Source organism: Rattus norvegicus, chromosome 10, assembly GCF_036323735.1.
Source record: "Rattus norvegicus strain BN/NHsdMcwi chromosome 10, GRCr8, whole genome shotgun sequence".
Lineage (NCBI taxonomy): Eukaryota > Metazoa > Chordata > Mammalia > Rodentia > Muridae > Rattus > Rattus norvegicus.
The window spans coordinates 920221-946813 of record NC_086028.1 but is presented as its reverse complement, the minus strand read 5'-3'; the positions used below and the strand labels follow the sequence as shown (position 1 = coordinate 946813).

Here is a 26593-nt window from a genome sequence, read left to right as displayed (position 1 = left end):
AGACAGAGAGACAGACAGACAGACAGAGAGAGACAGAGGGAGACACACACACACAGAGAGAGAGAGAGAGAGAGAGAGAGAGAGAGAGAGAGAGAGTGAGAGAGAGAGAGAGAGAGGTAGATATCTAAAACACTGTGATATAATAAAAGTATGGTATTGGCACAAAACAGGCACAGTGATAAAAAGAATTGACCTGATAAGCCAGAAACAAATTTACATACCTATGGTAGTTTTCATCAAATGTCTGCATGCAGGAGAATTAAAATAGATTTATACTTATCACCCTGTACAAAACTCAACTACAAATGCAACAAAACTACAACAATAAGTCAGATATACTCAATATGATACGAGAGTATGTAATGAATAACCTTGAACTCACTGACAGAAGAGAATACTTTCTGAACAAGACTCTATTAGTGAAAGTGCTAACACCAAAATTTAATAAAAATGGGGCCACCTTAAACCAAGAAGCTATACATGCCAAAAGACACTGTCATTAGGCAAATCAAGAGCCTACAGAATGGGAAAAGATATTTAACCAACAATACATTCTATAGAGGACAAATGTACTAAGTACATAAAAATAAAAAAAATTGGTTTTCAATAAAAATATGCAAACTTTTTCATTCTCTATGAAAATCAGTATGGAGGTTCCTCAGAAAGTTGGAAATCAATTTATCTCAAGATCTAGCTATACCACACTTCAACATAAACCCAAAGCATATTTCATCATATCAGAGAGAGACTTTCCCTACTATATTTAATGCTGCTCTATTCCCAATTACCAGAAAGTGGAAATGAGCTAGATGCCTCTCTAAAGAAGAATGGATGAATAAAATTTGATACTTTACATATTCCAACATTACACAGTTGTTAAAGAAAATGGCATCATGTAATTTGCAGGCAAATGATGGAACTGGAAAATTAACATCCCAAGTGAGGTATCCTCGACCCAGAAAGACAAGTATGTCCTATATCACCTACACATGGATATTAGCTGTTAAGCAAATGATAACCAAGCTTCACTGAATGTATAGAATAGAAACAATTAGACTTTTAAAACATGGAGATAATTTCTATATGGGAAAATATGATTTATCTTTTGCAGGGCAGAGATTTTCCTACTTACTGAAAAATTAGGTTAAATCTGGACTTTAAATAATGTTGTTTTGAAAGGGATTGATCTCTAAGAGGTAATCCAAAGCTTGATAGAAAAGAAAATATAGAATTAAACATAGGTTCTTACATTTAACCAGAAGCACCATATCATGGAAGACATATTCCATTGAACTTCTCATACAAAATCAGATTAATAAAGCTGACTATATCATCACTTAACTGTTTTTTCTCTTGATATAATCATTATCAACACCATACTCCAGAATGTTCTTCTATATGCCTGATGTGCCAGTTATGGCAGGATTACTGAATTTATGAAACTTTATAGTATTTTATTAGGTGAAGCTTCAGTTAATTACAAAAGTACAAAATTATAATTAATTTAAATTACTTTTAAGATATGTTACCATATTCTATGACTAAGGGAGTGCTAATATTTTTATAAATTATTTTAATTTTTATATAAAGTGTGGCACACATGGAGCTCTCTATGAAGACCAAAAGAGGATGCAGGGTGAGTTGAAGATAGGGTTGTAAGATGTGTGAGCCACCAAAAGTCAACAATAGGAACCAAATCTAAGTCCTTTGGACAGGCAGAAAAATGCCTAGACAAGATAACCTATGGATATCTTTGGACACAAACTAGGAAAATCAAGTTTCCTGAGAATTTCAAAAGTGTATGTTGGTCTTGTATTTCTTCTGGTTTTTTTTTTTTACTGTGTTTTGTTTTAAAAAAAAACTTGACTAAGACCAAACAAATTGGGTATAAGTTCAAATACTTTGTTATTTAGTAATAATAATTTAACTAATTTAATAGGTAATAATTTTAATTTACAAATTAATTAGATTAATCTAGGCTTTACTCTATAAATATAGAGAAAATATAAATATATACTTACTATATATTGATAGCTGTGTGTCCTCCTCTGTATCCTTCAAAGATGTCTGGCTTCACAGAAGTGTGTGAAGGTTTCTGATTCTATGTCAGGAAATCACATTACAATTTAAAGTTCCTTGTGATTTTGTGTCTATTCAGTTCTAAGGTTCTCAGTGTTAAAGAAGTCTCCATGCTACCTTTTCCATAAGGAACCTTATGTTGAAAAAATAAAAATTGACAATTTTTGAAGATTCATATGCATTTCACAATATTTTAAACCAATATCTTCTTATACACATGTCTGTCTATCCATCTATCTGCCTGTCTATCTGTCATCCATCCATCCATCCCTCTCTATCTTTCTATCTATCTATCTATCTATCTATCTATCTATCTATCTATCTATCCATCCATCCATGTATCTGTCTTCTATCTCATCTATATCATAAAGGTATATCTACATCTATATGTGTATTTATAGTTGTGAAAATGTTATTCATTGCAAACACTTGTGGTTCCACCTGTGTACAAAAATTATGTTTTAAAGCCACAAGGAGAGTAAATGAAATGCACGTGTCACTTTGCCAGATGACATGTGCCTTAGAATATTCACATCACAATAGTCCTTCAGCCTGACAACTACAGAATCCTTAGACCTCAGTAGTTTTCTAGCCACTATAGTCACCAGTTTGGTGTCTAGAGGCAGGAAGGCAAACGAAAATTTCACATTGTTTGATAAGTTCTTCATCGCAGGCTCTACTAAAACGGAATATATTTATATAATGTGATTCTCATGATAGACTTATGGTATCATGAAGTGTTCTGTCTTGATTATTCAAGATCATATGAAATAACTCAACTCAGCAGTGGTTTCTTGATAGGGTAATCATTGTAGCAATATTCAGTACCAATCTTCTATAGAAACAAAGTTATCACATGGAGAGGGGTATATTTTGTGCTACACAGGAGAATAATTTTTGTAAAGTTTTAAAAACTGTACAAGTTAGAAGTGAGGATTATTTTATGCTCAATCCAATTACTTTACCCCCCATGGTTGTAGATTTTTATTTTAAGAAACTGGTAAATCTAACCCACAATCTAAGAATTCTCTGGTTTTTAAGAAATTGTTATTGTTTCCAACACACATTGTGCTCTTTGGAATCTAATGCTCAGAATTTAATACTGACTCAGATGAGACATGCACAACTTTCATGACATGGTCATTAACTTAAAATTTTGTTCATGAAGCTGAGGTACTACTATTTTTTAAACATATCTTTACAATATTGATTGATGTGTGTGATGGCAACTATTGTCTGTTCTCCTTTTGATTCATGTGAGTCTTAAGTCCTTTCTAAGTGAAAGCTATGACATTTCTGTACATATTCTTTGAAAGATGTAACATATATTGTGGGATGAATTATAGTCACTTGAGTAACTATATATTTTAAATATCCAAACTGAAAGAGCAGGGCACAATAAAGAAACCACCAAAACAGAAGCCACTCCCTTATTATAGGGAAAAATTTTATTATGAATAAGAGAGAAAAATGTTCAGAGGCACATGGAAAATTTCAGAATATAGAAAACAGAAACAGGCTTGACCAAGTCTTGGAAAAGACAAGGAAGACTATCAGAAGAGAGAAGGAGATAGCTTGATCACGGAAAAGGACTCACAAAGAGAGGAAGGGGATTCTAGCACATGTTAGGAGTTAGTATAATGAAGAAGGGGATGAGGATGTTGGAAAATGTCTGTAACCTAGATGTGGGATTTTAAATTTATACCAAGTATGATTACCCCCTTCAAGAATAAAGAAGGTCAGAATGGAAATTGATATCCTAATATGAACAAGTCAATGGAGAGCCATATGTCCCTTTTGCCACAGTCAGGGGAAATGTCTACCTTTGCTAGACAAGACCAATTTCACAAAATTTTTGATGAATGCTTGTATTTTTTCATTTTTCCTTTTATTGTTCTTGTTGTTTTTTTGTTTGTAACTATCAGGAATCTTTCTTTCTTGTATCTTGAACTGGACCAAGCCTGGCATTTGAGAGACTCTCCCAGAGACCTAATTGGTTTAAATCAAGATAACCTGATTATTTTTAGCACATCTACTGTTGGGAGCGGCTAAAGATGGCACTGACATCTAGTGGTCATTTGTGGTATACAACCATTATAACCTGGCCTTCCTCTGGCATTTACAAGGCCAGGGTGATATGCATGCTAATAAGGTATCTCATACTCCACCAATCCCCAGAGGACAAGTTTACAGCCACTGTCTGTCTTGTATTTAAGGCAAGTGCCTTTGTTCCTCGGGGTCCCCATATCAACAATTAGGTGTTCCTGCAATAAAGGCTGTTGAGAAAAATCTGACGGTGTTGCGTCTTCCTTGCTGGTCAGGGTGGGCACAACAATCTACGATGTTAGCTCACAAAGGTTTAGTTATAGCATTTTCTCAGAGTATCATATCTGATATGTGACATAATATATATCTACATTATGATTTATAAAAGTTTCAAAAAATCAGTTATAAAGTAGCAATGCAACAATTTTATTGGAGGGTATCACTACAAGTTTAGGAACTGCATTAAAGTGTTGTAGCATTTAGAGTTTGAGAACCATTGCTCTATATCCTACCAACTACACTTCTTCAAACTATTCCCATGACACTTCTGAAAAGGGTCCCACTTCTGAAAAGATTCTACTTCTTCAATACGTTCCCAATAGTTCCCTTCATCCATGACATAGTTTCTGTTACATTTTAAAGCTGTCTATAGCTCAACAGAATCATGCTTGGAAAACTGAGTCTGCATTTTAACTCTGTTCACCCTTTGAAATACAGTATTAACACTGGTTTTTAACTTATCCACTGAACACTTGTTCTCTAGGTGGAGCTCTGCATCAGGAGAATTTTTTTTTTTCCAATATGGACACAACTAAGGAGGAAGATGTAGGAGAAGAAAATCGAACCGTGGTTTGCCAAGGTGCTGTGGTTATCCGAAGAGGGTGGAAAAGAAAGAAACGATATCTGACCTTGTTCAATGACATTTTGGTGGTATCCAGTAAACTGTAAGTATACGCATCATGCTTTCCTTACTATAAGAGGCTACTCAGTGGAAAGGCCTTAAGGTACAAAACTGTTTATAACTTCCTTTATTTTTGAGATTATAATTACTTTACATTCTCCTTTTTCCTCTTCCATGTCCTTCCACATCCTTCCATATACCCCTCCTTGTTCTCTTTTGAAATCATGGCTTTCTGGTTTTTTTTTATTACTCATTCTTACTCATTATTTTATATGTAAGCTAACATAAGATACACATATATAATAGCTATTCATGGATACATATATATGTACAGTTTCTAAGTACTTAAATATAACCTACTCAGTCAGTATAATATTGCTTGTATTTGTGTTTTCAGGAATGTGTATTTGGTATTAGATAGGCAATCTAATTGACAATCCTAGGGGAGATTTCTCTTAAGATTTCTTTTAAATTATTTATTTAAAAGAAATAAACTGATCATTTGCCATATAAGTGTAGTTGATGGAAGGAAGTAAACTTAACTTTGTGCTGAGAATAAAGGAAACAGAAATGGTTCTACTTAGTGGCATATACTTCTTTGAGTAGGGTTGATGCTTACTGGACTATTCCTATATATTTCTCAATTTGTTTTGACACGTTCTTTGGGCACATTTAAAAAATTAATTAAGGTACTACTCTGCTGTTTGAATCTGGTGAAAGATTAGAGACAAGCTACCAAGGAGTCAGTTATGCAGGCATGTGCCCACATTTCTAGCATTTTTTTAAAACTAACTTAGGAGTATTACAACTGGTAATGAGAGCCCTGTGAACTATATAGTGACACATTTCTCTAAATAAAATATTAAACTCCTGATAAGCAGGAGCCTTCTTGCTTGGTGTTTACAAATAGATTACAGAAGCAAGATTGTTGGTCGTAAGGAGCTACACATGTAAGCCTCCTGACCTCGTAGCTTCCAGATTAGCATGAAGAGACAGGAAGCAGCTTCTGTCTCTCCATTATCAAGGGAAACTGCTGGCACTAAGTCTTGCTTGGTGATTCTGCAGACACTAAAGAAAACTGTTGTGATTGAATGAAACTGTGTACTTGGTTATATTAGAATTTATGACCATAGAGATGTTTTCTGGGACCACATCATATATAATCTCCACTACTTATGATCACAGCCTTCTAGAATATGTGATGCTGGTATTGATACTATCAAGTAAATATCTTAAGTGGTGTTCTCATAAGTACATAAATTTATCAGACAGACATCAATAAAATAGTCTATTCCATTTGGGGGGGGCAGGGTTTAAATTTTCTGATCATCAGTGAATCATTTTCCAGAAGATCCATTTCACAGATTGTGAGAAAAATAAAATATTCAGGTGAGAGTTCTTCTATACATTATAAATACACCAACTGGGTATGTTTTTCTTGCAACCCTGATCAGTCGTGTAAGCTCCTTCACAGAAAATGGCAGGCTGAAAATAAAAGAATGGACTGGATGTCTGTCAATCTGTCCATCTTTCTTGTTTTTTTTTTTTTTTTTTGGTACAGAGCTCCCTTTCTTTCCACAGTGGGAAATCTTCACACTTTATATTAAACGATAGTAATCAACTCATCAGAAATGTAAAAAGAAATAAACTGATCATTTGCCATATAAGTGTAGTTGATGGAAGGAAGTAAACTTAACTTTGTGCCGAGAATAAAGGAAACGGAAATGGTTGGTTTCTTAAAGGCAGTACATATGGTCCCTTCTGTCATGTTGCAATTGTAATTAAAACTATTTTTAGATTCTCATTCACATTATGGAAAGAAGTTTATCAAGTTTATAAGGAGTAATTATTGTTATTTCCATTTTCAAGGAAGATTATCTCTTATCAGACATTGGAATTAGAAGTTTCAGGTTCAAGCATTTCTTGGGAATTTTGATATATATAATATATATTATATATATGTTTAAATGGTGAATATAAAATGTAAATATAAACATCTCATTATTGAGACATGTGTGTATGTATATCTTGAAGTACATGTTGCATGATGGCTTATATTTTAACTATAGTATGTTACATTAGATTATATGAGGAATCTTTCTTTGTAGTGCAATTAGTCTTCCCATGTTTTAAATATTAAAGGTTTATATACAGGATTTTTGAAACATGATTTATTCTTGTGATATTCTGTCCCCTGAATTTGAGAGGGAGTCATTATCTTCAGTTATCTAGCCATATATTAGCTCACGAGTATCAGAAGGAAAGTTCAATACCTAGGTTTACACAGCAAATGCACCATCCATCATTAAAAAATTACAAAAAAAATCATGAGTGTGGGGAGGAGATCTGTCAGGAAATAGAATGGAAGGAGAAAGTGACAAAAACAATCATCGAATACATTGTATTTTAATGTAGAATTCTCGAAGAGCAAATTACTCAGAAAAAGAATGACAAAAGGAGAAAATTTATGCTTCAAAGATTATTGTTTCTTTTTTTTATTAACTTGAGTATTTTTTTTATATATATTTTTTTTATTAACTTGAGTATTTCTTATATACATTTCAAGTGTTATTCCCTTTCCCGGTATCCGGGCAAACATCCCCCTCCCCCCTCCCCTTCCTTATGGGTGTTCCCCTCCCAACCCTTCCCCCATTGCCGCCCTCCCCCCACCAGTCTAGTTCACTGGGGGTTCAGTCTTAGCAGGACCCAGGGCTTCCCCTTCCACTGGTGCTCTTACTAGGATATGCATTGCTACCTATGAGGTCAGAGTCCAGGGTCAGTCCATGTATAGTCTTTGGGTAGGGGCTTAGTTCCTGGAAGCTCTGGTTGCTTGGCATTGTTGTACATATGGAGTCTCGAGCCCCTTCAAGCTCTTCCAGTTCTTTCTCTGATTCCTTCAACGGGGGTCCTATTCTCAGTTCAGTGGTTTGCTGCTGGCATTCGCCTCTGTATTTGCTGTATTCTGGCTGTGTCTCTTAGGAGCGATCTACATCCGGCTCCTGTCGGTCTGCACTTCTTTGCTTTATCCATCTTGTCTAATTGGGTGGCTATATATGTATGGGCCACATGTGGGGCAGACTCTGAATGGGTGTTCCTTCAGTCTCTGTTTTAATCTTTGCCTCTCCCTTCCCTGCCAAGGGTATTCTTGTTCCCCTTTTAAAGAAGGAGTGAAGTATTCACATTTTGATCATCCGTCTTGAGTTTCATTTGCTCTAGGCATCTAGGGTAATTCAAGCATTTGGGCTAATAGCCACTTATCAATGAGTGCATACCATGTATGTCTTTCTGTGATTGGGTTAGCTCACTCAGGATGATATTTTCCAGTTCCAACCATTTGCCTACGAATTTCATAAACTCGTTGTTTTTGATAGCTGAGTAATATTCCATTGTGTAGATGTACCACATTTTCTGTATCCATTCCTCTGTTGAAGGGCATCTGGGTTCTTTCCAGCTTCTGGCTATTATAAATAAGGCTGCAATGAACATAGTGGAGCACGTGTCTTTTTTATATGTTGGGGCATCTTTTGGGTATATGCCCAAGAGAGGTATAGCTGGATCCTCAGGCAGTTCAATGTCCAATTTTCTGAGGATTCTCCAGACTGATTTCCAGAATAGTTGTACCAGTTTGCAATCCCACCAACAATGGAGGAGTGTTCCTCTTCCTCCACATCCTCGCCAGCATCTGTTGTCCCCTGAGTTTTTGATCTTAGCCATTCTCACTGGTGTGAGGTGAAATCTCAGGGTTGTTTTGATTTGCATTTCCCTTATGACGAAAGATGTTGAACATTTCTTTAGGTGTTTCTCAGCCATTCGGCATTCCTCAGCTGTGAATTCTTTGTTTAGCTCTGAACCCCATTTTTTAATAGGGTTATTTGTTTCCCTGCGGTCTAACTTCTTGAGTTCTTTGTATATTTTGGATATAAGGCCTCTATCTGTTGTAGGATTGGTAAAGATCTTTTCCCAATCTCTTGGTTGCCGTTTTGTCCTAACCACCGTGTCCTTTGCCTTACAGAAGCTTTGTAGTTTTATGAGATCCCATTTGTCGATTCTTGATCTTAGAGCGTAAGCCATTGGTGTTTTGTTTAGGAAATTTTTTCCAGTGCCCATGTGTTCCAGATGCTTCCCTAGTTTTTCTTCTATTAGTTTGAGTGTGTCTGGTTTGATGTGGAGGTCCTTGATCCACTTGGACTTAAGCTTTGTACAGAGTGATAAGCATGGATCGATCTGCATTCTTCTATATGTTGACCTCCAGTTGAACCAGCACCATTTGCTGAAAATGCTATCTTTTTTCCATTGGATGGTTTTGGCTCCTTTGTCAAAAATCAAGTGACCATAGGTGTGTGGGTTCATTTCTGGGTCTTCAATTCTATTCCATTGGTCTATCTGTCTGTCTCTGTACCAATACCATGCAGTTTTTATCACTATTGCTCTGTAATACTGCTTGAGTTCAGGGATAGTGATTCCCCCTGAAGTCCTTTTATTGTTGAGGATAGCTTTAGCTATCCTGGGTTTTTTGTTATTCCAGATGAATTTGCAAATTGTTCTGTCTAACTCTTTGAAGAATTGGATTGGTATTTTGATGGGGATTGCATTGAATCTGTAGATTGCTTTTGGTAAAATGGCCATTTTTACTATATTAATCCTGCCAATCCATGAGCATGGGAGATCTTTCCATCTTCTGAGGTTTTCGTCAATTTCCTTCTTCAGTGTCTTGTAGTTCTTATTGTACAGATCTTTTACTTGCTTGGTTAAAGTCACACCGAGGTACTTTATATTATTTGGGTCTATTATGAAGGGTGTCGTTTCCCTAATTTCTTTCTCGGCTTGTTTCTCTTTTGTGTAGAGGAAGGCTACTGATTTATTTGAGTTAATTTTATACCCAGCCACTTTGCTGAAGTTGTTTATCAGCTTTAGTAGTTCTCTGGTGGAACTTTTGGGATCACTTAAATACACTATCACATCATCTGCAAACTGATATTTTGACTTCTTCTTTTCCGATCTGTATCCCCTTGACCTCCTTTTGTTGTCTGATTGCTCTGGCTAGAACTTCAAGAACTATATTGAATAAGTAGGGAGAGAGTGGGCAGCCTTGTCTAGTCCCTGATTTTAGTGGGATTGCTTCGAGTTTCTCTCCATTTAGTTTAATGTTAGCAACTGGTTTGCTGTATATGGCTTTTACTATGTTCAGGTATGGGCCTTGAATTCCTATTCTCTCCAGGACTTTTATCATGAAGGGGTGTTGAATTTTGTCAAATGCTTTCTCAGCGTCTAATGAAATGATCATGTGGTTTTGTTCTTTCAGTTTGTTTATATAATGGATCACGTTGATGGTTTTCCGTATATTAAACCATCCCTGCATGCCTGGGATGAAGCCTACTTGGTCATGGTGGATGATTGTTTTGATGTGCTCTTGGATTCGGTTTGCCAGAATTTTGTTGAGTATTTTTGCATCGATATTCATAAGGGAAATTTGTCTGAAGTTCTCTTTCTTTGTTGTGTCTTTGTGTGGTTTAGGTATAAGAGTAATTGTGGCTTCGTAGAAGGTATTCGGTAGTGATCCATCTGTTTCAATTTTGTGGAATAGTTTGGATAATATTGGTATGAGGTCTTCTATGAAGGTTTGGTAGAATTCTGCACTAAACCCGTCTGGACCTGGGCTCTTTTTGGTTGGGAGACCTTTAATGACTGCTTCTATTTCCTTAGGAGTTATGGGGTTGTTTAACTGGTTTATCTGTTCCTCATTTAACTTTGATACCTGGTATCTGTCTAGGAAATTGTCCATTTTCTGGAGATTTTCAAATTTTGTTGCATATAGGTTTTTATAGTAAGATCTGATGATTTTTTGAATTTCCTCTGAATCTGTAGTTATGTCTCCCTTTTCATTTCTGATTTTGTTAATTTGGACGCACTCTCTGTGTCCTCTCGTTAGTCTGGCTAAGGGTTTATCTATCTTGTTGATTTTCTCAAAGAACCAACTTTTGGTTCTGTTGATTCTTTCTATGGTCCTTTTTGTTTCTACTTGGTTGATTTCAGCTCTGAGTTTGATTATTTCCTGCCTTCTACTCCTCCTGGGTGTATTTGCTTCTTTTTGTTCTAGAGCTTTTAGGTGTGCTGTCAAGCTGCTGACATATGCTCTTTCCTGTTTCTTTCTGCAGGCACTCAGCGCTATGAGTTTTCCTCTTAGCACAGCTTTCATTGTGTCCCATAAGTTTGGGTATGTTGTACCTTCATTTTCATTAAATTCTAAAAAGTTTTTAATTTCTTTCTTTATTTATTCCTTGACCAGGTTATCATTGAGTAGAGCATTGTTCAATTTCCAAGTATATGTGGGCATTCTTCCTTGATTGTTATTGAAGACCAGTTTTAGGCCCTGGTGGTCCGATAGCACGCATGGGATTATTTCTATCTTTCTGTACCTGTTGAGGCCCGTTTTTTGACCAATTATATGGTCAATTTTGGAGAAAGTACCATGAGGAGCTGAGAAGAAGGTATATCCTTTTGCTTTAGGATAGAATGTTCTATAAATATCCGTTAAGTCCATTTGGCTCATGACTTCTCTTAGTCTGTCTACATCTCTGTTCAATTTCTGTTTCCATGATCTGTCCATTGATGAGAGTGGGGTGTTGAAATCTCCCACTATTATTGTGTGAGGTGCAATGTGTGTTTTGAGCTTTAGTAAGGTTTCTTTTATGTATGTAGGTGCCCTTGTATTTGGGGCATAGATATTTAGGATTGAGAGTTCATCTTGGTTGATTTTTCCTTTGATGAATATGAAGTGTCCTTCCTTATCTTTTTTGATGACTTTTAATTGAAAATTGATTTTATTTGATATTAGAATGGCTACTCCAGCTTGCTTCTTCTGACCATTTGCTTGGAAAATTGTTTTCCAGCCTTTCACTCTGAGGTAATGTCTGTCTTTGTCTCTGAGGTGTGTTTCCTGTAGGCAGCAGAATGCAGGGTCCTCGTTGCGTATCCAGTTTGTTAATCTATGTCTTTTTATTGGGGAGTTGAGGCCATTGATGTTGAGAGATATTAAGGAATAGTGATTATTGCTTCCCGTTATATTCATATTTGGATGTGAGGTTATGTTTGTGTGCTTTCATTCTCTTTGTTTTGTTGCCAAGACGATTAGTTTCTTGCTTCTTCTAGGTTATAGCTTGCCTCCTTATGTTGGGCTTTACCATTTATTATCCTTTGTAGTGCTGGATTTGTAGAAAGATATTGTGTAAATTTGGTTTTGTCATGGAATATCTTGGTTTCTCCATCTATGGTAATTGAGAGTTTTGCAGGATACAGTAACCTGGGCTGGCATTTGTGTTCTCTTAGGGTCTGTATGACATCAGTCCAGGATCTTCTGGCCTTCATAGTTTCTGGCGAGAAGTCTGGTGTGATTCTGATAGGTCTGCCTTTATATGTTACTTGACCTTTTTCCCTTACTGCTTTTAATATTCTTTCTTTATTTTGTGCGTTTGGTGTTTTGACTATTATGTGACGGGAGGTGTTTCTTTTCTGGTCCAATCTATTTGGAGTTCTGTATGCTTCTTGTATGCCTATGGGTATCTCTTTTTTTAGATTAGGGAAGTTTTCTTCTATGATTTTGTTGAAGATATTTACTGGTCCTTTGAGCTGGGAGTCTTCACTCTCTTCTATACCTATTATCCTTAGGTTTGATCTTCTCATTGAGTCCTGGATTTCCTGTATGTTTTGGACCAGTAGCTTTTTCCGCTTTACATTATCTTTGACAGTTGAGTCAATGATTTCTATGGAATCTTCTGCTCCTGATATTCTCTCTTCCATCTCTTGTATTCTGTTGGTGAAGCTTGTATCTACAGCTCCTTGTCTCTTCTTTTTGTTTTCTATATCCAGGGTTGTTTCCATGTGTTCTTTCTTGATTGCTTCTATTTCCATTTTTAATTCCTTCAACTGTTTGATTGTGTTTTCCTGGAATTCTTTCAGGGATTTTTGCGATTCCTCTCTGTAGGCTTCTACTTGTTTATTAATGTTTTCCTGTGTTTCCCTAAGGGAGTTCTTCACATCTTTCTTGAAGTCCTCCAGCATCATGATCAAATACGATTTTGAAACTAGATCTTGCTTTTCTGGTGTGTTTGGATATTCCATGTTTGTTTTGGTCGGAGAATTGGGCTCCGATGATGCCAAGTAGTCTTGGTTTCTGTTGCTTGGGTTCCTGTGCTTGCCTCTCGCCATCAGATTATCTCTAGTGTTACTTTGTTCTGCTATTTCTGACAGTGGCTAGACTGTCCTATAAGCCTGTGTGTCAGGAGTGCTGTAGACCTGTTTTCCTGTTTTCTTTCAGCCAGTTATGGGAACAGAGTGTTCTGCTTTCGGGCGTGTAGTTTTTCCTCTCTACAGGTCTTCAGCTGTTCCTGTGGGCCGGTGTCTTGAGTTCACCAGGCAGCTTTCTTGCAGCAGAAAAGTTGGTCTTACATGTGGTCCCGAGGCTCACGTTCGCTCGTGGGGTGCTGCCCACAGGCTCTCTGCAGCGGCAGCAACCAGGAAGACCTGTGCCGCCCCTTCCGCGAGCTTCAGTGCACCAGGGTTCCAGATGGTCTTTGGCTTTTTCCTCTGGCATCCGAGATGTATGTGCAGAGAGCAGTCTCTTCTGGTTTCCCAGGCTTGTCTGCCTCTCTGAAGGTTTAGCTCTCCCTCCCACGGGATTTGGGTGCAGAGAACTGTTTATCCGGTCTGTTTCCTTCAGGGTCCGGCGGTGTCTCTGGCAGGGGTCCTGCCGCTCCTGGGCCCTCCCCCACGGGAGCCCAGAGGCCTTATACAGTTTCCTCTTGGGCCAGGGATGTGGGCAGGGGTGAGCAGTGTTGGTGGTCTCTTCCGCTCTGCAGCCTCAGGAGTGCCCACCTGACCAGGCGGTTGGGTCTCTCTCTCACAGGGTCTTGAGTATTTCTTTTTTTTTTTAATTTAGAGAATACTTTATTAGTTTTTGTAATCAAACCCACGTATATAAGACCTTACATATTTAATACAGTGTGTTACCCCTGTACAAATGGAAAAAACTTAAGTTCAACATTTCTAGACCAATATGGCTGTTAATTTCTGTACAGTGCCAACTCAACACAGTAAACGGGGATACTTTTTTCGAAAGTTGACAGCACAAGTAACGTTTCAAAAAATTCAAATTATATGTCTGTATATATATATTTATATTTATATAAAAAGACCAATAATAGCAGTGTGTTATGCATCAACAGCAGCAACAGCTTTTCCAGGTTCTGCAGTCATCTGAACAAAACTGTAGAGACATCCAGCACACTCCATTAAAAAAAAAAAAGTAAAAAACAAAACCCGAGAAAACAGCACAGTTCTGTTACTCTTGTGGTACCTGGCACCATTTTTTTTTAAATTAGCTTCTCAATCATCATCTGGAAAGAAAACATTCTGAGCAACATCATTAAAAACAGCTCTGATAAAGCACGGTCACTACTACGTATCATAAAGCAGGTACAAGCTATTTTACATCCACAGAGGTATGATACAGTACTGTCCTACATCTATAATACTAGAGGATACAATTTAAAAGGCATTATTTGAGACTTGATTCTACTTTTCCAGCAGAGGGCCCAAAGGATGGTGTGACACAGCTTTGTAAAGAAACATACTCTAGACAGGATTTCCTTTCACTAGTGGCACACTTCTAAGGATTCATTCTCTCCATGAATGTCAGCTAAAACCGTTATTAAAAAAATGAAATATCCCTAGAACAAAACCGTATAACCACCGGATTCACATGAAGATGACCTAGTGGAGACAAGCTGGACCTCACCTTACCAACAAGCTATCAAATCTGTTATGTTTAAACAGTGAGACCTCCAAGGAAGGAGATGCCAAGTAGTGCTTCAAAGCTTCGGACCACAATCAAACACAGCATCCTTTTCAACAGAAGCAGAAGCTCATCTGAATATGCTCATGGATGCTGACATCAACATTTAATCATCTCCTCACTCATCCAGGAAGAGGGGGAGATCAGTTACTACTGTACTTTATTGTGTTCAACCAAATCACCATGTTACAAAAATAGCAAGCTGCCATAATAAAAAATAAGGCTCCTCTATCCAGCACCAGATAGCATCATTTTACTTTCAAGCCTAGAAATTGCACACTTGTATATAAACCAATCGAAGATGAGGATTGAGAGTTCATCTTGGTGGATTTTTCCTTTGATGAATATGAAGTGTCCTTCCTTATCTTTTTTGATGACTTTTAATTGAAAATTGATTTTATTTGATATTAGAATGGCTACTCCAGCTTGCTTCTTCTGACCATTTGCTTGGAAAATTGTTTTCCAGCCTTTCACTCTGAGGTAGTGTCTGTCTTTGTCTCTGAGGTGTGTTTCCTGTAGGCAGCAGAATGCAGGGTCCTCGTTGCGTATCCAGTTTGTTAATCTATGTCTTTTTATTGGGGAGTTGAGGCCATTGATGTTGAGAGATATTAAGGAATAGTGATTATTGCTTCCCGTTATATTCATATTTGGATGTGAGGTTATGTTTGTGTGCTTTCATTCTCTTTGTTTTGTTGCCAAGACGATTAGTTTCTTGCTTCTTCTAGGGTATAGCTTGCCTCCTTATGTTGGGCTTTACCATTTATTATCCTTTGTAGTGCTGGATTTGTAGAAAGATATTGTGTAAATTTGGTTTTGTCATGGAATATCTTGGTTTCTCCATCAATGTTAATTGAGAGATTTGCTGGATACAGTAACCTGGGCTGGCATTTGTGTTCTCTTAGGGTCTGTATGACATCAGTCCAGGATCTTCTGGCCTTCATAGTTTCTGGCGAGAAGTCTGGTGTGATTCTGATAGGTCTGCCTTTATATGTTACTTGACCTTTTTCCCTTACTGCTTTTAATATTCTTTCTTTATTTTGTGGGTTTGGTGTTTTGACAATTATGTGACGGGAGGTGTTTCTTTTCTGGTCCAATCTATTTGGAGTTCTGTATGCTTCTTGTATGCCTATGGGTATCTCTTTTTTTAGATTAGGGAAGTTTTCTTCTATGATTTTGTTGAAGATATTTACTGGTCCTTTGAGCTGGGAGTCTTCACTCTCTTCTATACCTATTATCCTTAGGTTTGATCTTCTCATTGAGTCCTGGATTTCCTGTATGTTTTGGACCAGTAGCTTTTTCCGCTTTACATTATCTTTGACAGTTGAGTCAATGATTTCTATGGAATCTTCTGCTCCCGAGATTCTCTCTTCCATCTCTTGTATTCTGTTGGTGAAGCTTGTATCTACAGCTCCTTGTCTCTTCTTTTGGTTTTCTATATCCAGGGTTGTTTCCATGTGCTCTTTCTTGATTGCTTCTATTTCCATTTTTAATTCCTTCAACTGTTTGATTGTGTTTTCCTGGAATTCATTCAGGGATTTTTGTGTCTCCTCTCTATGGGCTTCTACTTGTTTATTTATGTTTTCCTGGAATTCTTTCAGGGATTTTTGTGTCTCCTCTCTATGGGCTTCTACTTGTTTATTTATGTTTTCCTGGAATTCTTTCAGGGATTTTTGCGATTCTTTCAGGCATTTTTGCGATTCCTCTCTGTAGGCTTCTACTTTTTCTCTAAGGGAGTTCTTCACGTCTTTCTTGAAGTCCTCCAGCATCATGATCAAAAATGATTTTGAAACTAGATCTTGCTTTTCTGGTGTGTTTGGATATTCCATGTTTGTTTTGATGGGAGAATTGGGCTCCGTTGGTGCCATGTAGTCTTGGTTTCTGTTGCTTGGGTTCCTGTGCTTGCCTCTCGCCATCAGATTATCTCTAGTGTTACTTTGTTCTGCCATTTCTGACAGTGGCTAGACTGTCCTATAAGCCTGTGTGTCAGGAGTGCTGTAGACCTGTTTTCCTCTCTTTCAGTCAGTTATGGGGACAGAGTGTTCTGCTTTCGGGCGTGTAGTTTTTCCTCTCTACAGGTCTTTAGCTGTTCCTGTGGGCCTGTTCTTGAGTTCACCAGGCAGCTTTCTTGCAGCAGAAAAGTTGGTCTTACCTGTGGTCCCAGGGCTCAAGTTCGCTCGTGGGGTGCTGCTCACGGGCTCTCTGCAGCAGCAGCAACCAGGAAGACCTGTGCCGCCCCTTCTGGGAGCTTCAGTGCACCAGGGTTCCAGATGGTCTTTGGCTTTTTCCTCTGGCGTCCGAGATGTGTGTGCAGAGAGCAGTCTCTTCTGGTTTCCCAGGCTTGTCTGCCTCTCTGAAGGTTCAGCTCTCCCTCCCACGGGATTTGGGTGCAGAGAACTGTATCCGGTCTGTTTCCTTCAGGTTCCGGTGGTGTCTCAGGCAGGGGTCCTGCCGCTCCTGGGCCCTCCCCCACGGGAGCCCAGAGGCCTTATACAGTTTCCTCTTGGGCCAGGGATGTGGGCAGGCGTGAGCAGTGTTGGTGGTCTCTTCCGCTCTGCAGCCTCAGGAGTGCCCACCTGACCAGGCGGTTGGGTCTCTCTCTCACAGGGTCTGATTATTGTTTCTTAAAAACACTTCTAATAATACCAGAATGCTTGATAGGAAGACATTATTCTAATTATTTGGCTAAATTATTGGAAAAAGGATCGCCTTTTTGGTTACTTGTGTGATATATAATTTGCAGGTTTTCTACAGGAGCTACTAGAATGAGGTTATTGAATATTTTAGTACAGGGAGATAGATAACAGAAAATTTTACTAAGTCAAACAATATTTTTGTTTATATTCTGGAAAAATTTTTCCATGTAATTAATTAAAATAAAAAATCTTGAAATAATTTCCTTTGTGTATTATGGGAAAAAAACAAAGCAAAATAGTTACTCCTTAACTAAATCCAGGTAAGAAATATTGATACAGGTGGCTTTCTGTAAGTGTTACTGTGCTTAGATTTAGCAATGGATGTGTCATTTTTTGCTCTGGGGCAGGAAGAACTTGGTTTTACCACAACACCAACTACAATGCAAATTAAACTAACAGATATTTGATTCTCTTTATAGAAATAAGAAATTTAAGATAAACATGTCATTCCATTGGCTTACCTGTGGATTGGTGATGAAGTGGATGCATTCAGGTCAGACAACACTGTTGCTTCCAAGTCCATTTACCTATACTGGCCGATGGGATATGTTGTTGCCACCTTTCGGTAAGACCTAGAGTTCGGACCTGTGATCACAAGATGATAACTTCAGAAATTGTGGGTCAAATTAATGGAGTGTAATTCACCAGTGAATGAGTATATTCATTCTAATATTCTCCAATTAGAAAACAAAAATCAGAGTATGGTTATTGGTGACCATTGAAGAGTGTGTATCTATCTAGTAACTCCTTTCACCAAATGCTTTCATCATCCCAAAATGTTTGCAAAAATAGAGTCAATTTTAGTCTAATTGTATACAGAATGCCAACTCAACTTTCCCCCTTCTATGATGATCCTAGATTTTTCTATACTCTTCATTATATCCATTTCCACATGTAGGTAGGTGCTTTATGGTTTTTTGTTTTGTTTTTGCTTTTTGTTTTGTTGTTTGTTTGGGTTTTTTTCTTCTCCTTATATTTTTATTTGTTCAGGTTAGAGATTGCAGTTTAATTTCTGCTTGTCATTTCCTTAAGATCTACAAATTCTGCTCCCATATTAGTCCAGAACCTATCATCGTCTCCCACCAGGAAAGAGAGCATTCTTCTTCAAAAGGAGGGAGGGCAAGGCCAGGCAGTTCCCCAGAAAGCAAGAGCGGGTAACTCCCCACAAGGGAGAGGGCATGAGGACTAGCTTGACGGTTCTACTCCAAGGAAAACCCAGATAAACACTGGCAAATGCAGGACGCTGGGGTATTCTCAAGTTGTCCCCACTTCCTGTTTAGCATTGTAGGGTTTGGAAGCCTGCAGGATATACAGAACCAGTACAACACTGAACAGAATCTGATGGCAGCATGAAGAAGCCAAGAAAGGCGCTGCATGGCAGTCCTCAGGCCTCCTTGACTCCCGCACAACAGGTTCTGTGTCCAGGTGTGCCTCCATGATCATACAGGTTATGCAGAAGGTTACTAAGCATCGAAAGGAGAGCCATTTGCGTCACAGGACTGCAGAACGAAGTTCCCAAGAACAATATGACTAAAATACGAGGACCTGTTGTGCTCAAGCAGGTCCTAAGAGGCAGACCCCAAGGTCTGCAAGCTGTCTTGGACATCAGTGCTATCTTTGCCATTACTGCCACTGTCATCTCCAGCCAGGTTCTCCTGCTGATAGGCCTCTTCAGAACCAGGAAGTGTGCTATCCTGATTCTCCTTGGAACCAAAAACGACATATCTGCCTTTCTTCAGCTCCAGTTGCCTTTTCAGCTCATCTGCCATCCGTGAGAGATCTCGCTTCAGAGCATACGCATCTTCGCCATCTGCATAGTACTTGGGCTCCACCTCACTAACCTGCAAGTTCAGGGTGTTGGAACAGAGGTGCAAGGCTGCTCGGTTGCTCTTCCTGGCATGCAGGGAGACATACTTTGCACTGAAGTTCTCTATCATGGCCTGGGAGGCCTGGTCCATTAGCTTCCTGGCCAGGCCAAAGCTTAGGTGGCAGCGCTTCACAGCCAGTGGGGTGATGTGTCCATGATGGACATTATCAGGATACTCTTCCATTTTGGCCAGAACATAACCCACAATCTTCCCAACAATCTTCTCAGCAATGTAGGAGAGCTGGGCCACGAGAGGCCATGATAGCAGTACTTCATCTGGTAGTTCTCGGGCAGGCAGAGCAGGTTGCAGTGTTGTATGTTCATCAGGTCATATGGCCAAGCCCAGCAGATGTTCATGTTGGCGGCAGAAAAGCCTATCAGACTCGGGAGAATCAGAGAGGATGCCACAGAGCACAAGCGACACCAGCACCGTTTGCTTTAAGACACCTGGGTTATCCAAACGGAACTCATACAAGTTGAGGAAGATCTCTCACTATCTTCCATTTCGTCTCGGCGATTCTGTACAGAACTTTGTATATCTTCATGCAAGTGGGGTCCTAGTCATGTCCGAAGTAAATGATGACCATGCAGTCCTCCTCTGAAAGGATTGGCCGGTCTACCTGCCAGCCATTGTGTAGATGCGGAAGCATGTACAACATTTTGGACGCGCTTGCACAGCATGACCTTGCGAGTTACCTCTAACCTCGTGTGAGCCCACAGAGCCGGACCAATGGGCCCTCCATCCAGCACCAGTGTGATTTATGTTTTGATCTGCGATGTTCAAGACTCCACAAGATCCATGGGGCAGGACAGAGGTGCATTGTCCTAGAAGAATGTGGACAAGACAAGATCTTATTTATCCTAGACATTCTTCTTCCCAAAATGATCTGATTTTATCTGTGTCTTAAAAGTACACAGATCTATCTCTTCCCAATAATATTGTGTAGTATAATTAAATTTGAAAAATACTTTATATACTCCCACATATTCTTAAAAATTAGTATTTAATTGAATGATGAAAAGTTACTCATGCAATACTCATGTATTTGAATGTCTCTGCAGAAGAATATCACTGGTTTTTATAGTCAATTAAAAAGGACTGGTGTCACAAGACCATCAGAGTCAGGTATAATTTTTAGAGTTCAGGAAAATTTCAAATTTGCATTCTAATCTTTCATGAGAAGATGTGCTCATGGCATATTGATATTATATTGAGTGTAGTTGATGGAATCACAGGGATTGTGTGGCATGTGCCTTCTACTCTAATCAAACATACACCAAATTCAATTTTTTTCCACATGAAAACTTCATGCATACTCCATATTTGAGCTCTTTTCATTCTTTTATCCAAATTCTTAGTGTCATCACACAGTTGACTCAAATAACACAAACACAAGTTTTATGAGCATTCTAGGCTCTATGACTTTGCTCTTTACATGGAAAAGCATTTGTCATAGACTCTGACAAAAGAGAAGATCACCTTTTGTTCTCTGAATGTTTTCTATTCCTCTGGTAAAATCTCAAAAATTTGTTATTTAATACTTAGGGTTTCTCTCTTATCAAATATGAGAAATATTATATTTAGGGATGTAAAGTGTCACATGACAGCACGGTAGTACAAAAATTAGGTCATTTAGAGGTGGAATCATGTAGAGACTGCCAAATATACCTATACCATAATTGATGACCACAGACGTAAGATATTCTTATGCATAATAACCTTAAAAATCTTACCATTTATCATGACTCTAATATTTTTCAATTTCACAGTTCCATGGAACAGACCATTTGGTGGTATATCTTTCTACAAAGGTATTTTACTTTTGTTAATATTTTAATTCCTTGGTGATATAGGAATGGTAGTATGTGCTTCGATATATATATATATATATATATATATATATATATATATATATATACACACACACATTTGATATTCTGTCTCGAAATCAGTTGTTAATTAGATGGTCAATGGAAAATGTTTTGCATTCTCCTGTCCATTCCTTATTTTATTTAATTTGGTGGAAGTTCTGCATTTATTATTTCCTCTTTGTATTAGAGTAAACAGTACTCTCAAGTCTTATTTTAAGTTCCACTAAGTAGATGTCACTCTATCATACACTCCAATCATCTGCTGCTTCCTCCTTTGAGGTCAAGCAAATTTCTATTCTTCTGTTTGTTTCAGGCACATCATTTTGAGGACTGGCTATACTACTTAGGTCACTGTGTTATTACCTGACTATATCTGTTTCTGAAACATTTTTGAGTATTCACCAGTCAAATATTGAATATTGCTGAACTTATTTTCTTATATTGAAAGCTAAGATGATTCTGAAAAAATATTAGCAGGGATTAGCTTGAAATATGCTCCTAATTAATCTTGCTGTATTGTATATTTTTGTTGCATTTCACAGATCCATTCGTGAAGCCAAGAAACACAACAAAATGGAACTTCCCGTGCGGATATTCACTGAGGACATTGCAGGCTGTGACACTGTATGTGAATACAAAACCAAAATAATATTCCATATTCATGACTAGGAGAGAGACAGTCTGTAAAGTAATGGAAGATGGAGACATAAGAAGAGCATGGATGGGGAGAGCGGGACAAAGGAGGGGAGGGACAGAGGGACAGAGAAACTGAGGGAGAGAATTTAGACAGTATTATGTGGAAATTATATCTGTAGTCAATGCAGACATAGGACTCTCATATGTGATGTGTAGAGAGCAACATGAGACAAGACTGATTCATGTACTAGAGATCCAAAAAGAGGAAATACTTTTTGTTATATCATTGAAAATTGAACCAAATATTTCCAACAGCATATATTTCCAAGTGGAGTATTATTAGTACAATTAAACTGCCCCCTCCCGAGTCCTTATTGCTTATATATAAACTTGTGTGTTGTTTCCTCTATTCCTTATTCATTTTAAAATATTTATGTCTAGTAAATAATTTTTATTATATAATATTATCATAAAGCATTATTGATATACCTAAGTGTTATAACCATAACACTCCATACCTAAGTGTACAATGATATATTAGCTCTTTATCTCCATTCCTAAGTGTTCAATGATATATTAGTTCTTTATCTCCATTCTGTGCTCTTTCTCTAAGTCTCTTACTATGCACCCTTATACCTTCCTCTGAATACCAGCTACAAAGTCATGGCTTTCATTCTCATGTTTATTTGAATAATCTAGTCATGAGGGTATCTTTGCATGTGACTTCTGTTCAGAAATTACCTTTATAAATTTAACAGTGTTATGTGTGTGTGTGTGTGTGTGTGTGTGTGTGTTCATCTTTGTGTATGGTGTTTAGGATAAAACTCACAACCTCACAATACTATACAGTAGTTCTATCATTGAGATAAACATAAATATCTATTGAATAATTGTCTATTTTTCTCAGGCTTATATTATTGTTCACTTTCCAGTATTGGGTTTAGTGCAGATCAAAAATTTAACTACTATGTAACATGTAGAGCATTGAAGACATTTCCTACTGTAAAGCAGAAGAGACTGTGACTCAGGGATCACCAACTCTCTGCCTTTCATAAATGCTAATGGGTACACCTAGAGTCAGTGTTCTAACATGCCACTGTGGACACTGCACTAGACTTACAAAGGGGACTATAATGAAGATATTTTAGATCACCAAGCAATTTCTTACTCATACCAGGTCCACATTACACAAAACAGTAACTAAAAATAGTATAAAATAGATTTTGAGTCAGTGACATAAATCAGGGAACACTCATTAGCTTGGCTGAACCATATGTGTCCTCAGGACAGAGAAGAGCAGAAGAGCAGAACCTCCCATAGGGAAATGTTCTCTTGCCTCTGCTGTTTGACTTTAGCTGTGGCAAATGCTCAGCATTGTACACTTTTGTGACTTAGATCCATTTGCTTTAACATGAACATTTATACTAATTCTCTCCCATGACTCTAGTGCTTTAATATTTTATCCTACCATAATTATTAAAAACCTTTCGTGTAGTTCAGAAGATTGGTAATAGATAATTATAACTTTTATTCATGTTATATGTTTATATCCTTTTTGTCTTTGAAGAGATATTATCAGATCATCAAAACATTCTTCTACCTTTCTTAGATATCTTCCCTTATTTTCTTTCTTCATATTCTCTAGTCAGTATTCAGAAATAATTCTTCATATATATATTTTATATATATCAATTTTTTAGTAGTTTTTATTGATTTTTTTGTTTATACTTAGCCTTTTCTTTTATCGTTTTAAAATTCTTTGAATCATCAATGTATTTCATTACACTTAAAATAAACCTGTAAAGTTTTTCTATGAATAAATTAGGAAAATGTTTTAATCCTATTTTTCTTTTTTTCTTTTTTTTTATTTTTTTTTCTTCTCCCTTTTCACTTTTGGTTGTGAACCTAGCCTTTAACGGCTGAGCCATCTCTCCAGCCCTCCCTTTTCACTTTTGATTTTTTTTTATTTTATTTTATTTTTTTTTTATTATCTTGAATATTTCTAATATACATTTCAAGTGTTATTCCCTTTCCCGGTTTCCGGACAGACATCACCCTCCCCCCTCCCCTTCCTTGTGGGTGTTCCCCTCCCAAACCTCCCCCCATTGCCACCCTCCCCGCATAGTCTAGTTCACTGGGGGTTCAGTCTTAGCAGGACCCAGGGCTTCCCCTTCCACTGGTGCTCTTACTAGGATATTCATTGCTACCTATGGGGACAGAGTCCAGGGTCAGTCCATGTATAGTCTTTAGGTAGTGGCTTAGTCCCTGGAAGCTCTGGTTGCTTAACATTGTTGTACTTTTGGGGTCTCGAGCACCTTCAAGCTCTTCCAGTTCTTTCTCTGATTCCTTCAACGGGGGACCTATTCTCAGTTCAGTGGTTTGCTGCTGGCATTCGCCTCTGTATTTGCTGTATTCTGGCTGTGTCTCTCAGGAGCGATCTACATCCGGCTCCTGTCGGTCTGCACTTCTTTGCTTCATCCATCTTGTCTAATTGGGTGGCTGTATATGTATGGGCCACTTGTGGGGCAGGCTCTGAATGGGTGTTCCTTCAGTCTCTGTTTTAATCTTTGCCTCTCCCTTCCCTGCCAAGGGTATTCTTTTTCCTCATTTAAAGAAGGAGTGAAACATTCACATTTTGATCATCCGTCTTGCGTTTCCTTTGTTCTAGGGATCTAGGGTAATTCAAGCATTTGGGCTAATAGCCACTTATCAATGAGTGCATACCATGTATGTCTTTCTGTGAGTGGGTTAGCTCACTCAGGATGATATTTTCCAGTTCCAACCATTTGCCTACGAATTTCATAAACTCGTTGTTTTTGATAGCTGAGTAATATTCCATTGTGTAGATGTACCACATTTTCTGTATCCATTCCTCTGTTGAAGGGCATCTGGGTTCTTTCCAGTTTCTGGCTATTATAAATAAGGCTGCGATGAACATAGTGGAGCACGTGTCTCTTTTATATGTTGAGGCATCTTTTGGGTATATGCCCAAGAGAGGTATAGCTGGATCCTCAGGCAGTTCAATGTCCAACTTTCTGAGGAACCTCCAGACTGATTTCCAGAATGGTTTTACCAGTCTGCAATCCCACCAACAATGGAGGAGTGTTCCTCTTTCTCCACATCCTCGCCAGCATCTGCTGTCACCTGAGTTTTTGATCTTAGCCATTCTCACTGGTGTGAGGTGAAATCTCAGGGTTGTTTTGATTTGCATTTCCCTTATGACTAAAGATGTTAAACATTTCTTTAGGTGTTTCTCAGCCATTCGGCATTCCTCAGCTGTGAATTCTTTGTTCAGCTCTGAACCCCATTTTTTAATAGGGTTATTTGTTTCCCTGCGGTCTAACTTCTTGAGTTCTTTGTATATTTTGGATATAAGGCCTCTATCTGTTATAGGATTGGTAAAGATCTTTTCCCAATCTGTTGGTTGTCGTTTTGTCCTAACCACAGTGTCCTTTGCCTTACAGAAGCTTTGCAGTTTTATGAGATCCCATTTGTCGATTCTTGATCTTAGAGCATAAGCCATTGGTGTTTTGTTCAGGAAATTTTTTCCAGTGCCCATGTGTTCCAGATGCTTCCCTAGTTTTTCTTCTATTAGTTTGAGTGTGTCTGGTTTGATGTGGAGGTCCTTGATCCACTTGGACTTAAGCTTTGTACAGGGTGATAAGCATGGATCGATCTGCATTCTTCTACATGTTGCCCTCCAGTTGAACCAGCACCATTTGCTGAAAATGCTATCTTTTTTCCATTGGATGGTTTTGGCTCCTTTGTCAAAAATCAAGTGACCATAGGTGTGTGGGTTCATTTCTGGGTCTTCAATTCTATTCCATTGGTCTATCTGTCTGTCTCTGTACCAATACCATGCAGTTTTTATCACTATTGCTCTGTAATACTGCTTGAGTTCAGGGATAGTGATTCCCCCTGAAGTCCTCTTATTGTTGAGGATAGCTTTAGCTATCCTGGGTTTTTTGTTATTCCAGATGAATTTGCAAATTGTTCTGTCTAACTCTTTGAAGAATTGGATTGGTATTTTGATGGGGATTGCGTTGAATCTGTAGATTGCTTTTGGTAAAATGGCCATTTTTACTATATTAATCCTGCCAATCCATGAGCATGGGAGATCTTTCCATCTTCTGAGGTCTTCTTCAATTTCTTTCCTAAGTGTCTTGAAGTTCTTATTGTACAGATCTTTTACTTGCTTGGTTAAAGTCACACCGAGGTACTTTATATTATTTGGGTCTATTATGAAGGGTGTCGTTTCCCTAATTTCTTTCTCGGCTTGTTTCTCTTTTGTATAGAGGAAGGCAACTGATTTATTTGAGTTAATTTTATACCCAGCCACTTTGCTGAAGTTGTTTATCAGCTTTAGTAGTTCTCTGGTGGAACTTTTGGGATCACTTAAATATACTATCATGTCGTCTGCAAATAGTGATATTTTGACCTCTTCTTTTCCGATCTGTATCCCCTTGATCTCCTTTTGTTGTCTGATTGCTCTGGCTAGAACTTCAAGAACTATATTGAATAAGTAGGGAGAGAGTGGGCAGCCTTGTCTAGTCCCTGATTTTAGTGGGATTGCTTCAAGTTTCTCTCCATTTAATTTAATGTTAGCAACTGGTTTGCTGTATATGGCTTTTACTATGTTTAGGTATGGG

At 38.0% G+C, this 26593-nt stretch overlaps 2 pseudogenes; both read right to left on the bottom strand.

Annotated features, from left to right (window-relative positions):
* The window catches only part of LOC120095004 (uncharacterized), a 40003-nt pseudogene extending 18696 nt beyond the window's left edge, over window positions 1-21307 (bottom strand).
* Window positions 19904-20095, bottom strand: Txnl4a-ps14 (thioredoxin-like 4A, pseudogene 14; annotated as a pseudogene).
* Window positions 21308-26593: the final 5286 nt, after the last annotated feature.